Source organism: Rhyacophila brunnea, unplaced genomic scaffold, assembly GCF_057557595.1.
Source record: "Rhyacophila brunnea isolate RB1 unplaced genomic scaffold, BYU_Rbru_1.0 scaffold_11, whole genome shotgun sequence".
NCBI lineage: Eukaryota > Metazoa > Arthropoda > Insecta > Trichoptera > Rhyacophilidae > Rhyacophila > Rhyacophila brunnea.
Genome location: NW_028232763.1, coordinates 25,017,152 through 25,030,305, shown reverse-complemented (window position 1 = coordinate 25,030,305; position 13,154 = coordinate 25,017,152). Strand labels below are relative to the sequence as shown.

At 35.0% G+C, this 13,154-nt stretch overlaps 1 protein-coding gene across 1 annotated transcript in view; it reads right to left on the bottom strand.

Moving 5' to 3' along the window:
- Nucleotides 1-13,154, bottom strand: part of Reph (Regulator of eph expression) — a 234,767-nt gene that overhangs the window by 141,130 nt on the left and 80,483 nt on the right. The gene's annotated exons all lie outside the window — the stretch shown is intronic.

The following is a 13,154-nucleotide window of genomic DNA, read 5'->3' as shown; positions in this document are numbered from 1 at the left end:
ACGATGGTCCGACCAATAGAGGCTCACTACGGGTCTTTTAATAGATTCAGTTATTGCAGGGATCGCCGGACATAACTAGGACATTTAAAAATAGTCATGATTCCTAACTGTGAGGAGTATGAAAAAGAAAATTTTCAATAATTGAAGCATTACGAAAGTTTAGTTTTGTTACGTCATAGTAATTTTCGAAGTAGCGGGAGTTAATAAATCTCGGGAAGAGAAATTTTTGTAGCAGCAAAGTATCAATGAATACAAATTTAGGAATTTTATTGCAGAAGAAATACCTATCACCGTCGCGCCGCCTACTACGCACATGCACGCTAACGTTGTTACGGCACAATATCGATATATTGCAATACTTTACTATTACTAATACAAATTTACTATTAGTTTTGCACAATGTTAGTGTCCAATATAATTATTGTATATAATTATATACCAATCCATTTTTATTAAGTTAATTAATTTTTACTAAGTAACTCGATGGCGATTTATGCGTATTTGTAATTCACCTCATCTGAACAATAATAGTATGTATCGATCGGGTAGATTTCAAAGAATGTTTCAAGAAACAAAGAATGTTTCTAATCACTGGCACATAAAAACCAAGAACAAGCTATAGCGAAGCAACGTATTATGTTGGTCAATTACCACTAGGAAGAAAAAAAACTAAGCTCATGAGTTTCGCTTTCCATGTTTTTTTATTGTAACCATTACTAGAATAAATAGCATAATAATTATTAAATAAATTAATCAGGAACATAATTATTATTATTAGTTCGTTGTATGTGCTTGCGCAAAAATCTAGTCTAGACCAGGAACATCTGTATAATAATAATATAAACAATGATTCTCTGGTCGGAAAACAAAAATCCAATGTCATTTTTATCAGAACATAATACCTACCTCTAAGTTGTACGTGAATGTTCGGAAACATTTTTAATACACCTTTCAAACAGTTTGTAGGTTCCAACACAATGTTCACCGACTCTATGTTATTTGGTCTGGTCTAGGCACAACAATAATACAGCTGACAATGCAAACCCAAACACAAATAATGTTACTCATAGTCGTTTTGGTTTCCTACGACAATAATTAATATAGGTATGCCTAGTCTTATTCTGAATGGTTGCTCTCCTATCTGGTGTCACAACCATACAAGCACCGAGATTCGAGAGTTCTTCTTAAATAGTCTTAATTTTTTTTTTATGTGACTTGTTGGACTCATCGCTGGTAGATACTTGCCACTACATACGGTCCACATGCACTAATCAGCGCAGTCTTCCAATAGTAATTAATATTTGACCTACATTGGCACCATACAATTATTCATCGTTTCCTTTAGCTGTTCGTATATCTGATTTGCCAATAATATGCCTCATTTCAAACAATACTTTCAAAATGTTAATGCCCAGGTTTCCGAGGCGATTTATAAGTTAGTGTTATGTAAAGCATGCATTTGATTCGTCGAAAGCAAACAATATTAAAAAAATTTTTTGAAAGACTGTTCATAGACATGCTCAATCTTGTTCATCTCCGTGATATCATCATGTATTTTCACCAGAGAACCGGAGTAGACGAAGATGTCGAACGTATCAAACTTGTAAATGCCGATATCCAACAATAATTATTCTAGACAGCTAAATTTTGCCGCATCATTCAACCATTAGAATAATTAGGTAACTGAATTGATCTGAGATTACAAGAATAATTATTATGGTAGACCAGCAAGAAAGTGTTCATATTGTCGAACAGATCGGTTGCTTTATTGACATTCGAACGTATGGCGATGATTGTTAATTCGAAGTTGCATTTAGCAATGCTAGAAATACAAACATGGCCGTGTCCAAGTCCGCCAATGGCAATAGTTCATAAAACCTGAGTGGCAAATATAGGCATATTGAAAAGGCACAACGATTGCTCACGTTAAATCGTTAATATTTACAATGAGTGCCATGCAATATTTTCTTTCGTTTTCCTATATAAAGCAATCGTGACAAACATGTTAGACGCGTTGTCGAAAGCATACAAAAAGTAACATAACACAAACACATTATGAAAGATGTTGGGGGTTAAAATTGTATTACAAAACATGGCCATATTAAGAATTTATATGCCACTGGGCTACAGATACTTTGAACAGTCTGTAAACAAAATATTGAATTTATTTTTACACAGCTAAATTTAAATATTTGCTCTGTGTAACTTCATGATAAGAAATTTACACAGAATTGCGTCATTGTTTTCGTTAATGCATGTAATATTGACGATATTTCGATTTAATGTAATTTGACGTTATATGCATGCTCATTTTAGAAAAATCTGTTGGTTGAATAAAGTCAAATTAAGTACCTACAATCAATATGACATTACAGCTTGAAACGAGACGACATAAATTTTATAACAAAAATAATAATTTAAATAATAGGTATGTAGGTACCTACCTCCACAATAACAATTTGGTGTTTAATCAACAGTCACTATTTAGAAGATTTGCAGTTCTGAGTTAAATATTTATACCAATGAATTCAGAAAAAAATAGTCTTTCGTCTCCAAATGAGACAAAATAATGAACCTGGCCAATTACCAGAGGAAACGTGCCAAAATTGTATTTTTTTTTTGCATCTTTATACTCTCAAATCTATTGCAAAAATATTTCTACTGATAGTGAAGTTTAGAGTTAGTTAATGACGATTATTCTCATACACAAAACACTCAAAGGTAATATCTACAATCTACATCAGGGGTGGGCAAACTTTTTGGATGGAGGGCCAAATTCAAGAATTCAAAATTAGCGGCGGGCCGCAAGTAAAATACCATTTTTAGATAATATACACTATTTATTATCACGAAAATTAAACATTACTAAAAAATTAATGAGAAGAATGAAACTGTTGTACATTTTTTAACATTTTTTTAAAATTCAGGTGTTAATTTTGTAGTTGATATTCTCAAAACTGCTTGTAAATGGGCATCGGAGATATTTGATCATAAATAATTTTTATTGAGGTTCATGATCGAAAATGTTTGTTCACATATATAGGTTGATCCAAAAATAACGAACATTTTTCTTGCATAATCTTTAAGTTGGTCGAATTTGTCTGAATTAACGGCATTGTAAAATTTGGGGATTTCTTCACGACGATGCAATTCTCTTAAATCAGTGTCATACTGCAGATCAATAATCTCAAGTTGTAGCTCTGTCGGTACACACAAAAAATTATTAAAAAGTTATTCGTAATCAGAAGTACAATTAATGATGGCGGGCCGCAGTTTGCCCCCCTGATCTACATCATACGAGTAAGTACCTAAGATAAGAATATCAGGGAAAGTGTAAGTACAATTACGAGTAGGTACATAGATAAAAAAAATATTAGAAAAAATAGTATGTTTCAAAATTAAGCATAGCTTAAGTTGAACTCTCAATAGAGTTTACTTAGTTTACAATGAGGCACGTGTAAAAGAATGAATCATAAAAACGTCCACAAATTAGTAAAATGACAATGGCTTGTTTATATACTGGCTGCCATTGAATGCAGTTTAGCATAATTATTACTAGACTGTATGCCAACATTAAAAATAGTAAAGGTTGAAATGTCAAATTCTAAAACCTAGTCAGTTCTGCTCTAAGTACTTGGATACATATATATATTTAAAGTATGAACAAAAATTACACAAGTACCTACGTTAGTATAATACAATACCTCACGAGTGTACTAATTATCATGCATAATATTCGTCTTATAGTGACTTATTTATGTATCTAATAGAAAATACTATATAATTAATAAGTATAACCAATAAATTATTTACCGGTCTCAATGTCCATAAAAATATGCAATAAGTACTTACATAAATTATGCATTTAGGTAATAGTTCAGGTGCTACGTGAAGTTGAGTATGCATACATATTATGAACGACGAAGTTTCTTCTGTGATTCGTCTAACTGGGGCGTTAGTATACATCAAGCATGTCCGACGCATCGATCGCAGAATGGATTATGGTCAATAGCAGCAAATGTCCATAGGAATTGAGTCGTGAAAATGTAAAACGCACGTAGTTGTATGTAATATAATATGATTTTGAAGGGAAAGCATTAACCATTCTCAATCTTATATCCTTAATCAGTCTCCGTCAAAGTTGTTTTCAAATTATACATGAGAAAATCCACGTTACCTCGTACAAATTGATTATAATTGCATAACTCGCGGTTTGCCGCATGAGTGAGAGAAATACTTACGTTTTAAACTGAAGCGTAGTTTCTCCTTACCATCGCGAAGTAGGCTCTTTTCACAATACATAGGAGAAAAGTGTGGTGAAGAGTGATATGAGTCGCAACGACTGGGAAGTTAAGTATTTCTCTATAATGATGAAAGACTTGTTTAATCATTGTCCTAGGCAAACTATAATATTACGTTTGTTCATGTTGAAGGATAAAAATCGGCGATCCGACAAAATAGTGCACACTTTTTCAGTCATACTTATTTGTTTTCGTTGAATTAAGAAAACACATTACAGATGGTGTTGGTCAGTTTTTTTAATTCACTAAGCCCTGCCTAAACCAAACCAAGATCGACAAAAAAATCTTCTAGCTATAAAATATCTAAAATATACATTGTGACCAAAGTGCAAGGAAAACAAAATGCGTTTGACTGACAAAGTTTAGTATGCACTATTAAATTTATATCGGATCTTAAAAGCCTAACTCCACCCTTCGCCACTGGTGGTAGATCACAGTCAGTGTTTATATTGTATGTATTTGTAGATCACAACCCACTAGCTGGAAGTAGGTTTTATTCAACATCGTGGTAACAGCTGATTAATTTGCTATTTTTGTTTTCGCTCTAAATTTAAATGGCTTTTATATTATAATACGAGTATCATTGCAACAACGAACGAAATTTGTTTTTTTAAATAATTTGAAATTCTCTTATTACATAGAAGAATATAATTATTTGTAGGGTTTAGTAATTTAATACTCATCTTGAAAATTGTACTGAGATACCTACATAATATTATATATTATTTATATATACAGAAAAAAGCCCTTATTTAGCTGTATTTGCGAACAGAGTTTAGAATGGTTTTATTTTTTTAGTTTACGCATGTACGGAAGCGTCGGAACAATTAAGATTCCAATTATTTAAAGGTGTTTCTTTGCCCAGACTTCAAAGAAGATAATTCTGACGAGAGGTAAGCAGGTAATTTAAAAGTGACGGAATAGCGTTAGAAGAAAACGAGAAGGCATAACGGAGAGCGAAAGAGAAAGACGTAATCGGGCGAGTCAATTTGCGAGTTGAGTAATCGCAATTCGCAATGATATTAAAAAAAACACATTTCTAAAAAGAAGATGCTCCTAGCGTGATGACTGATCATATTGAATATCAGAGATACGCAAATCTTGTAGAGTACCGATGTACCAAGTTAATCTCATGGAATATAGACTTTGTTTTTACCTTGCATTAGATTCCAACAATACAACGATAGTCAAACAAACGAGAACATCTAATATTAGATTCTAATTGATTTAACTTATGGACTTTTATAATTCCAGTTGAATTTGTTTTTAGCGACCCGTTTTTCGCTTATCGGCATCTTCTTGCACTGTGCACATTCTATATATGATACGAGGGTGGGTCAATAATTCCTTAGAAAAAAGCATTAAAACAGTTTTGATTTTTGTATTTTTTTTTTATTTCTCAACATAATCTCCTTGGAGCTCAATACACTTGGTTAGACGTTTCTCAATTTTTTTAAACCGTCAGAAAAATAAGTTTTCGGAAGGTCCTCAAAATAAGCATTTGTCCGATCGATGACTTCTTCATTTGAAAAAAAACGTTGTCCACTTAGCCATTTTTTTAAGTTTGGGAAAAGGAAAAAGTCACTGGGCTAAATCTGGCGAATACGGTGGGTGGTCGACCAATTCGAACTTCAATTCTTCAATTTTAGCCATTGATCGTAAACATGTGTGAACACGGGCATTGTCCTGATGAAAGAGGATTTTTTTCCTGTTTAAATGTGGCCGTTTTTCTTCAATTTTGTTTTTTAGCTGGTCCAATAAAGATGCATAATAATCCCCTGTTATTGTTTTTCCTTTTTCCAAATAGTCAACGAAAATAATTCCACGTGCATCCCAAAATACAGTAGCCATAACCTTACCAGCTGATTTTACGGTTTTCGCCATCTTTGGACATGGTTCGCCTTTCGCAATCCACTGCTTTGACTGTTCTTTCGTCTCGGGAGTATAGTGGTGTATCCATGTTTCATCTACAGTCACAAAGCGACGAAAAAATTCATCCGGATTGCGTTGCATGAGCGACAACAGGGCTTTAGAGGCCACCACCCTATTGCGTTTATTGTCGACTGTGAGCAAACGCGGCACCCATCTTGCAGAAATTTTTTTCATGCCCAATTTGTCATGTAAAATAGAAATGACGCTACCTTTTGAGATCCCTGTAACCTCAATTATCTCACTCAACTTTAATCTTCGGTCACTTAACACCATATCGTGGATTTTATTGATCATTTCTGGTGTAGTCACCTCTACAGGACGTCCTGAGCGTGGTTCATCCTTTGTTGATGTACGACCACGTTTAAATTCATTTAACCAGTTATAAATAGTTGCAAGTGAAGGAGCAGATATGCCGTGAACTAAATCCAACTCATTTTTTATTTCCTTTGCTGTTAACCCTTTTATATTAAATTGTTTAATAACAGCTCTAAACTCAATTTTCTCCATTTTCCATTTTTCCATTTTCCACAAGCAATTTTTTTTTTAAATGTACGAGAAACACACAACAACCCGACCAATCTGATTGAAACTTCGCAACATACTGAATCGGTAGTGCCGCTGCATGAAAACAAACCGCTTACAGTACTAGTCGCGCCACCTGTCGGCTTTTCTAAGGACTTATTGACCCACCCTCGTATCTCGATATCTGAAGGTGTGCTCAGCGTACACTGCTAGAAGGCCTGCAGGCTGTCCGAAAAAAATATTTTTAACAATTTTAATTCAAACAATAATATTATGGTCAGGCTGTTGTGGCTAGGTAGCGACCTTAATAACCTTGAAGCACCTGAATAAATGTAGGTATTTATATATTTACAAACATTATATCGCTGTACGCACTGGACGGCCCGTTAGGTTTAAATACCTACATCCTCAGGTCACGTGATAGTATGACACTGGTTTTAACATTGTGTGTATTTTTTACAATATGTGTGTATGCATGGAATGTTCTAAATTACTTAAAGCCTTTTTATTGTATTAATGTAATATACCTATGGTGCCATAGCTGGTTACGTATTAGTGCCGCGTACGTGTCTGTCCGGTTATGTAAACGAACAATCAATGTATAATACATACCTACAGATAGACATCGTCGGCAAATTATATTATTTTTGTAGAATATAAAACGAAGGAGTGTTATTTAAATATGTTAATAGAGAATTAAAAAAATATTTTTCTTAAGATAGTTTAGAGAAGAATCGTCTAGTATAGAGTCTTCACCTGTGTTGTAATTATAATAATTGACAACGTCGAAGGTCTGAGAGAACGGGCAGAGATCCTGCTGAATACACGCACCGAATTTATGACTATTATGGAATTCTCGAAGATTGAGTGCACCAAGATATTGGGTAGACCATGGTGACGACTAACAAAAATACATAGTAAGTATGTGCGTGGCGATAGGCCTCAGCGAAGAAGAATTATGTTAATTAAATTGATAATGCTAGGGTATCCAGTGCGCGAGTCGGTATACGAACGATTTCCTAACTCTCGTCTCGTGTGGCACCAGACGAGATGACGTAATTGTGACGTCACGCTCGAGGCATGCCGACCGCGCACAGAATAACCATAGAAAATTTTATTATGATACACCTATATGTGTATGGTGACAATGAATAGCGCCGCTGTCTGACCACTCGCTATTTTCTCGAATGCTATTATCACTCCGGTAGTACGTCATAATGATGTCATATGACGTCATCTCGACCGGGAAGCTTGCACTCGCAAGTTCTAACATAGAGCCGCTACTAACATAGTTCAAAATTGAATCTCGATCGAATCGAAAACCTTGAACACCTAGCTAGGCTAAAAGCATTACAAAACAATCAAAAACGCGATCGTGTTCTAAACTGACTATAAATTTTTTTGATGAAAATCGACGCAGCGTATGTTAAAAAATAATCAAATTCAAATCGTGTTAAAATAAGTAAAAAATTCAAACATGATACCTTGCATATTATATCACAGCGGTAAATTTATTCGTCTGGAATGAATATGTGAGAGGTATATAAATGTATATATATTTTTTTAATAATGTGACCGATTTATTTTAGAAGTTTATAAGTAGATATTAATGCAAATTTCAGGACAATCGCTGACGTAGTATCAAAACTGAGAAATACATTTAATAAACCTTTACAAACTGAACGTTACTAACGAACTGTTAGTTACACATTTCTTGTTCAAATATATATGACTAATTATGTATACTGGAGTTATTACTAGATCAATATATATATATGTATGTACATACATGCATACTTCAGAAAATGGCCCCATATCCTGAAGTTGGCTCCCAGGCCAGGATCTTTGGCTGGGCCCCCTACCTATCGCTAAGGTTAAAGACAGTGTGATATTCTACAGTAACGTTTTCCAAATGGTATTTGAGGTAAAATGAATGGTATTCAATATGTTTTTACCGATTTTTTAATACCTACATCCACTTGAATTATGATTAGTGATTGGGTTAGGAATAATTAGTTATTGAGTATTGGACACATAATAAACAAAACTTGCATCCCGCGATTACATATTTTGAAACTTTTTTTATTATTAGAGCAAATTTGTAATGTGTGTTTATCTCACTTATCTGATTGACATGCCACACCGGGGGCCCCTTAAGCCTGGGCTCCCAAGCCAGAGCCCTGTCAGCCCCTCCCTTGTGGGGGCCATGCTTCACATAGGTACCTACAATACGGGTGTTGCCAATATCGTATAACAATATTTTTTTTTTTGCATTCGTGAGAGAACAAATTTAATATTATCAATTCCAAGATTTCTTTATGCGTCAATTTTCTCATTCTAATGTTTACAGTAAGCTTGTGAAAAAGGCTTATTTTAAGGTTTTCGTACTCCCGACAAAGCGATCGCCTTATCTACTTCATGTAAAACCACCACTGAAAATCATTAGGATTTATTTTAGGAAGATCTAAAAACTTTCACAAATTCTTTCGGTAGGTACCTACTGTATTATTGACACTTTTATTAAGATACAACACCGATATTGATATCATCTTTCGATACGATAACAAACACCTATCGATATATATTTTTCTTTCGATATCTTAGACAATGTATATAATATTTTTTTATTACAGTGGATCAGTCTATCGAATGTTTACACGTTCAATAGGCAGACAGTATAATGTTTTTTATCAAGTTCAAGACTGTAAGAAATTGAAAGCCGGCAGCTAATGAATGGTCGATTATTGGAAACAAACATCGATTCTTCGCGGAACACTAGATGACAGTGAATGTGGAGAGACGACAAGAAGCAGTCGAACACAGATAACCGTAAATGGCAGCGTCACCTGTCGGGACAAGTTTTTAACATTAGAAAGTACCTACTTACTTGTTTGCCTACAGGCATGTTCAATACGTCAATCGCATTTGATATGATTTCAATAAGATTTTATTTATTTAACCAACTTGAGCCATTGTCAAATTAACCATTAGGATACCTGCGTGACGTCGTATCTCTTCATTCATATTGCATTACTTACAGTCCAACACTGGAGTGAGAGAAGAATTGTGAATCCCGCGATTTAATCTGACGCATAACTCCCTTATACCGTCGCGCAGTAGACTATTTACAGTAGCTAGAAGAATATAAGACCAAGGTTTATAATTTCCACGACGCATGGGATATTTAGTATTTCTTTGTGATACAAGTGCTGTTTAATTTGTGATGCCTGAGTGTTCTCATGCAAATACCTACAATACCTACGTTTATTTACGTTGAAGAATGACGAGTGACGTCCCGTGAGAGTAGGCAGGTCATGCATTGCTTAGGCGCGGCACATTATAAAGGGCAGCAAATGAAGACATTATCCATACACAATCATTACACCTGGAGAAATCAATAGCGGTTTTCCATAATCGATAATGCGATCGCTTCATTAGAAAGTACCGACATTAAAGCAAAGGGGCCTCCAAACTTGTCCGTGTGTCAGACATATACGTACCTAAACCACTGCTGTTTCAGAGTAGGTTTATTAAAAATACTCTAATCCTCAGTAGGTAATAATATGTGTATGTCAATTTTTCAAGATTTCTTTTGTGGTTTGTCTGTCTAAGATAGCCGAAACAAATGGGTAGATAATAAAAGGTAGGTATTTATGTAATGAATTTGCATACATCTTGAGAATAAAATAAAAGAAACATAAGTCATTCCAAATATGCCCAAGGGCGGAAATTTGCCTTGGGAGGTGACAGTGGCAATGGAAGTGTGGTAGATTACTGCCAGTTTTGGTACTGGATAGTACTACTTGAAGTTGGACATGCCTGGCCTGCAGCTGTAAGGCGCCACCAAGAACGAATGAATGTGTCTTGAACTCACAATCGATGGCCGTAGAGATGTGTAAGTAAAAACAAAATACACCAGAGTTTGGTAACTCAGGAAATAGATTTTTGTTTGCTTCAATATATCTGGCGTAGAAATCATTTAAAAGTGGAGACATGTATTATTGTTATATTATATTAAAGAAATCACGTCAAAAACAATTTAAAAAAAATATATCACACCCTGCCTACACGCTTCAGTTGACACTTTAGCTACGAGTGACATTTAAATTTGAGGTTATTGTTTTCATGCAACCAGCGGTCGTTTTGTGCATTACCGAAACAGAGCGTTTGCAAAAGCGCCATTTTTAAATTTCTCCGCTCCAAATATTTTTTTAATAGGATTTAAATATATGTATTATATATTAAAATAAACATTCATGCACTGAATTTTCACTGTTACGTTAAGATATGAACTTTTATTTATTTGTAGATATTATGGAATAAAAAATAATTTGTTCAAAAATTTTGGCGCCCCAGGTTGGAAACCGCTGCACCAGACCATCTTTAATACAGTGCGCGCAAACGCAATCATTAACTGAATTGCCCATATTTATATGTGACGTCCGCACACGCCGCGTATCGTGCGCTGAACGGATGCAACTCACTGCGGAGTTTAAGACGTCACATATTATGACGGTCGGACCGGTAAACACACTCGAGTTGGGGTACTTTATATTTGCTGTAGCTGTAGTTAGTTATATCCAGGTGACACATAATTTGCGTTCCCTGTTTTACACCATTTATGCTGGCGACAGTTCGAGATTCCAATCACGAATTTAATAACTGTAAGTAGATATTTAACCTTATAGTCATCTCAATGATTCATGTTGAAGGAGTTAATATGGGTGACGAATAAAACGGTGAACTGACGTAAGGTCACCACACATTGCGACGGCTAGACGTTAGCACACATCGCAAGAAGTAATAATCTAAGTGTATAATTCAGGGGCGGTTTTGACATGGGGATATTACACAGGGAATTTGGAAGTACCACACACCCATCAATCCATACCGTCTAATAGCAGTCCTTTTGATAGCGCCGCGGAATGATGGACGTGAGCCCTAACGTGGAATATTCTCATGTCCGAACCCTCCCTGAAGTATTCTTTGTAGTCATGTCCAACCATTGTAATGTACGATTAACTCAAAACAACCACAGTTAGCCGTTGCCTCTGATTTGTATTCATACCTAGCCTTTTACCTTACCGTGTTTCATCGCTTGCGCGGTGACCCGCCCAACGATACCAAGACAGTCCGTTCTTTAATTCTAGGGATGAAAGTCTGAGTTGGAGTTAAAATTACTGTTGGGATAGTAAGTGCCGAATACGCGTGGCTTACGTTCCGTTCATAATATTGACCAATAGACAAACATTTCAGTTGATCAAATTGGACGTAGCCTCGTTCGATATTAGGAGATAATTTAAAACCAATTATTCATCAAAACCAATTGAGAAGAGTGTTTCTCGCCGAATGTAAAAATAAACCTTCGAATTGTCGGTCTCGGTCCGGGATTAGGCCCGCGCGTAGCCATGCTAAATTTACCGCGGGCATTTTGTGAGTGTCATTTTTTCACTGGCAAGGGTAGTAAAACATGAGAACACAAACTCCAGACGATATTAACACACAGCCCGCGAGCGAGAGACCAGACTGCTGTTTCGTTCCAGACGCCATAAAAGTCGACTCGCTGAGGAATAAAAATTGAAACCTGTCCCGGAGCCAGATGACTCAATAACCAACTTCAGCCGGCAGTAAAATAATATTGAAGATCTCGAAAAAATCCTTTATTTTATTATTTTTCGGATAACGCCAGAATGTCTGGTAGAGATTCGTTGAGATTGGTGCAATTATAAAAATAAGTTTACGTTTGGTTGTTTTTCATTCCACTCTTAATGCGTGACATTTTTTTAGATAAGTATTTTTATCAAATTGAATAGGTATAGGAATGAACGATAAACTTGATGAGAAACAAAATGGGATGTAAAAAAGCACTATATAATAATATCAAGAAGGTAAGTACTTTTTGTGCACTTGAATAGTAAATATTACTTAAAATTAATTCAATTAATATTTTGTACATATTTTAAAACATCGTCCGTTAAGGTGTAATTATGCAGGTAGTTGGTTACAAAACCCCAAGTATATAATACGTGGCAAATAGTAGGAGCATACCTGCAATAAAGATTACCGCACGCAACTGTACCTAATACTATTATGTCGACAAAAATTGAGTTACGACCTGAGGTTATCATAATATATAGATTTACAATAAATACTTACCAAAAATGAATTATGGACATAATATACATATAAAACCATAATATTATGACCGTTGCATTAAAATTTTATTAAAAACGTATTTCGGATCATTCGCTCGCCTACCAAAAATGCGAAATCATTTAGAATGACAGCTTCAACGTCCCAAAAGTTGTGTCAGTAAGAGTTATATTCCGTTAAGAAATTAAAACTATCTTCTGGCGAGGTAGGTAGTTGGCAGAAATATATACTTACTAATATTTTTTT